Here is a 4,088-nt window from a genome sequence, read left to right on the forward strand (position 1 = left end):
GGCAACAGTTAACTCCCAGAGCATCTCTGTTCAAAAATAGTGGTTAAGGATGATTCTTCTCATTCAGAAAAATTTAAACGTCAGCCCTGAGCTCAAAAAATCACAAGGCCGGAGTGGTGGCTCATGCCTACAATCCTAGCACTCTAGAAGGCTGAGATGGGTAGATTACTTGAGCTCAAGAGTTCAAGACCAGCCTGAGCGAGGGTGAGTCCCCGTCCCTACTAAAAATAGAAAAACTAGTCAGACCTGGTGGTGCTCGCCTGTAACCTGGTCGTGCACGCCTGTAGTTCCAGCTACTCAGGAGGCTGAGGCAAGAGGATTGCTTAAGCCTAAGAGTTTCAGGTTGCTGTGAACTATGATACCATAACACCTACCCAGGGCTACAGAGTGAGACTTGGTCTCAAAAAGAAAAAAAAAAAAAATCACAACAAAATGTTACTACTGCTTAGTCATTGAACTCATGTGATAGGTCAAAGCAGGTTTTCAGCTTCTGTTTCTCACAAAAATTCATGGAACTGACAATGATTAAGTGCACAAAGTGAATGAAGTTCATTCTTGATGCTACCAGTTCAACAACACCACTATTTCTTGGCAAGTACCTATTCTTTCATTTTGCAAAAGGCCATTCCTGTGAGCAATGAATCAGATCCTGCTTGACGGTGTCGTCCTACCAGTTCCAGCACTAACTGCTCAGCAACTTCCTCTAATCCATTCTGTGAAATGACAACCATTTGACCCCATCACAGAGGACCACTCCTGAAGTCACATGAAGTTCTGCGAAGTACTGGATATCAATTCCTTTCTCCTCGTGTTTTTTAAACTGCATACCAGGTGTTAGTAGTTCTATAGAGAGCTAGGCATCAAATGAAATTTAAATTTAAACTGCCAAGTTGACGTTCCTGGAGAATACAAGTATGACACTGAAAATATTTTAACACTCATTGAATTTCTAGGCAGGGACGTAAGCCTTTTTCTCATAAATGTCAGTTGCCTTCTCTTTCATTTGGCTGTGCCATGGTAAATGCAGCCACACGGTATGTTACTTCACACCTCCTTTAAAAGTTACCAATAATAATATCGCAATAAATAGTTTAAATTCCTCATTGATTTTCCCCCAGGACCCTGCTGAGAACACTCAAGCGCTCTTATTTAGATTTATTTGTACATATTTCCAGATGCTAGTATTTTAGAATTCATGCAAATCATTCTCCTAAAGTGAAAGTCCATATATTGAATGCCCTATAAAAGTCTAAACTAATTTAAATTGGAAGGAGGTAAAAACCAGGTTCAATCATTTATGAAGAGCTTGGAAGCACTAAAAGATTTTCTGTAACAGAAAACCTAACTGCATTTCCTCTGTTTTTAACCAGAGGAAAATGGGTTTGGTTTGGTCTTGGTCAGAGAAGCAATGCCTGGTGGAGGAAGCCATTTGTAAACCATGGTACCTGGGCTCCGTAAGAGGATATAAGAGCTTAGGATTTCTCCAGGATAAGTAGCAGACATCTAGGGCTGCTCTATCTGAAGAACTTCTTTACATAGATCACTTATCACAAACTCAGCTGTATAGGAGTATTCCACAAGCCACTACTTGGTAAGATTTTGATGGCACTCCAATTTTGGGAAGAGCCTTATTACTATTAGGAAATGGGAACCTGAGAAATGCTAGACATAGAATCCTTATATCTGTAGGGAATGTTACACTTGGGTCTGCAAAGAGGTAGGCTTTTTCTAAAAAAAAAAATAATAATAATTAAATAATTAACTAAATAATTAATTTAGCCAGGCATTGTGACAGCACCTGTAGTCCAAGCTACTTGGGAGGCTGAGGCAAGAGAATCACCTAAGCCCAAGGAGTTAGAGGTTGCTGTGAGCTGTGATGCCACTGCACTCCACCACAGGCTACAAAGTGAGACTCTGTCTCAAAAAAAATTAATTAATTAATTTAAAAAATTAAAAAAGAATACTCCCATCTGCACACTGACCAATTTGGTTCTTTTATAAAACCACTTACAGGGTTATCTACAAAAGAGTTAAATTAAGTGAATGGCTGCAATCACTCTTACCTGAGCTAAGCAATGATTTGTACATTTAATAAATATTGTCATGAATGAGTATTATGTGCCCTTATGAGCCAGAGAGAGAGATACGAACAAGGCATAAGATTTAACTTAAGTTTGTCTCTGGAAAAGCATGTGTGAGGCGACGCCCAGCAGAGTGGAGCCCCTAGGTTTCTGGTAATGCTGCAGAGTAAAGACTTGAAGTGCTTGGTGTAATGAAACCATAGGACCAAGCATCCTAGGGGGCCAGACATTGGTAGAGTACAGCAGTCTGACCTTGATTCCAGGTTCCAGTGGCTATTTATTGAGATAGAAGTGTTAGGGAAAAGCAGTAACAATCAGTGTTAGGACGTAGTAGTAGTAGGACGTGCAGGATGTGCAGATGTGTTTCTCTAGGTGACTCTATCCTGATGAGGGGAACTCAGAGTTCCACACCTGATGTTTTTTGCTCTGACTGGGATCTGCCTGAGCTATTTCTGCCTAGCTAAGTAATTCCGTTTGATGTGCATGTGGTTGCAACTGTTGCTCCTGATACATATGCCCTATTCCTGCTCTGCATGTGACTGCAACTTTATTACAGTTATACATGCCTACGAGTGTCATAGGAGAGTAACTTTTGCTATTGCCCTGGACATAATATTCCCTTTGCCTATCTTGAGATGTTTTTTGTTACATGTTTCCCACACAAATAATTTATGGCTCGTGATGTTTTTCTTTATCTTAGTCACAGTCACATAGCAAGCAAATAATGAAAAGGTTAAACATAATGAGAATTGCAGTGATTACACATTTCCCCACAATCATTGATTATTTCATAATTTCATAAAAGACAGCTGGAACTTGTTCTCCCACACATGCACTCTGTTATTATGCCACGTGGTCAATGTGCTCATGGGATGGACCTGCATTGCAGAGGAGGAGCCTGAGGGAGATGTAACCGCGTTGGGTGGGGAGTTGTAGGTTTGAAAATACTTCCAAATAGTGGTATATCATCTCAGCCTCAAAAGAAGGGAACACGACCAATTAGACAATTTGAGGTAGAGAAAAATGGCATGAGAAAAAGTGTAGAGCAAAGAGCACAAAAAGTAAACTTCTGTAAATACACAGTGTCAAAATGAGGGAACATGATCCAGAAACAGAGGCCATGACGTAAGTGTTCGCATGTGGCATGTTAACGGTTATGTAGCTTATTCAAATATGTTTTTACACGTAAACCAACTCGGAGCATAAGATGAGGTTAGGTTCATTTTCATTACAGTTTTATGTTTTAGCCATGAGCACAACTTAAAAAGCCTTGTACATTCTGATCCTGGAAAATGAAATGTCTAAATGCTTATTATATCAAGTTTTCCTGACTTGAGTAGTTTTTTTTTTTTTAATCATCAACAATCCCAAATGAAAACTGAAAAGTCAGTTACTACAATGAAATTATGAGACTTCCCATCTCAGTGTGGAATGGAGAGCGTGTGAGGTAAAGAGAGCAGGAGAGCTAAGTTAAAATACAGCATCTTATGACAAATTCTCACAGAGCTGTGTAGTGACAGGGATTCTCATTCATTGGTGATGAGAATGCAAAATAGTAGAGACGCTTTGGAAGACATTTCGACAGTTTCTTATAAAAGTAAATACATACTTGTAAATCATACATATGATCTAGCAATCACACTCCTTAGTGTCTATCTAGAGGAATTAGAAATTGATGACCGTACACAAACCCGAGTGCAGTTATTTATAGCAGCTATAGTCATAATTGCCAAAATTTGGAAAGACTTAAGATGTCTTTCAATGGGAGAATGAATAAACTGTGGTATATACAGACCATGGAATATTATTCATTGCTGAAAAAAAAAAAGAGCTATCAAGCCATTAAAACACAACAAGGAAACTTCACTGCATATAGGAAAGTGAAAAAAAGCCAATATGAAAATGCTACGTAAAGGTTATTCCCTATATGGCAAAACTATGGAGACAGTAAACAGTTGGTGGATGCCAGGGGCTGGGGTTAGGAGAGGGTTGAATAGGTAGAGTATG

General features: G+C 39.2%; 1 pseudogene; it reads right to left on the reverse strand.

Moving 5' to 3' along the window:
- Window positions 1-599: 599 nt before the first annotated feature.
- On the reverse strand, window positions 600-1,503 carry LOC128580899 (CCR4-NOT transcription complex subunit 7-like; annotated as a pseudogene).
- Between the last annotated feature and the right edge of the window lie 2,585 nt (window positions 1,504-4,088).

This window comes from Nycticebus coucang, chromosome 3 (genome assembly GCF_027406575.1).
Source record: "Nycticebus coucang isolate mNycCou1 chromosome 3, mNycCou1.pri, whole genome shotgun sequence".
NCBI classification, from domain to species: Eukaryota; Metazoa; Chordata; class Mammalia; order Primates; family Lorisidae; genus Nycticebus; species Nycticebus coucang.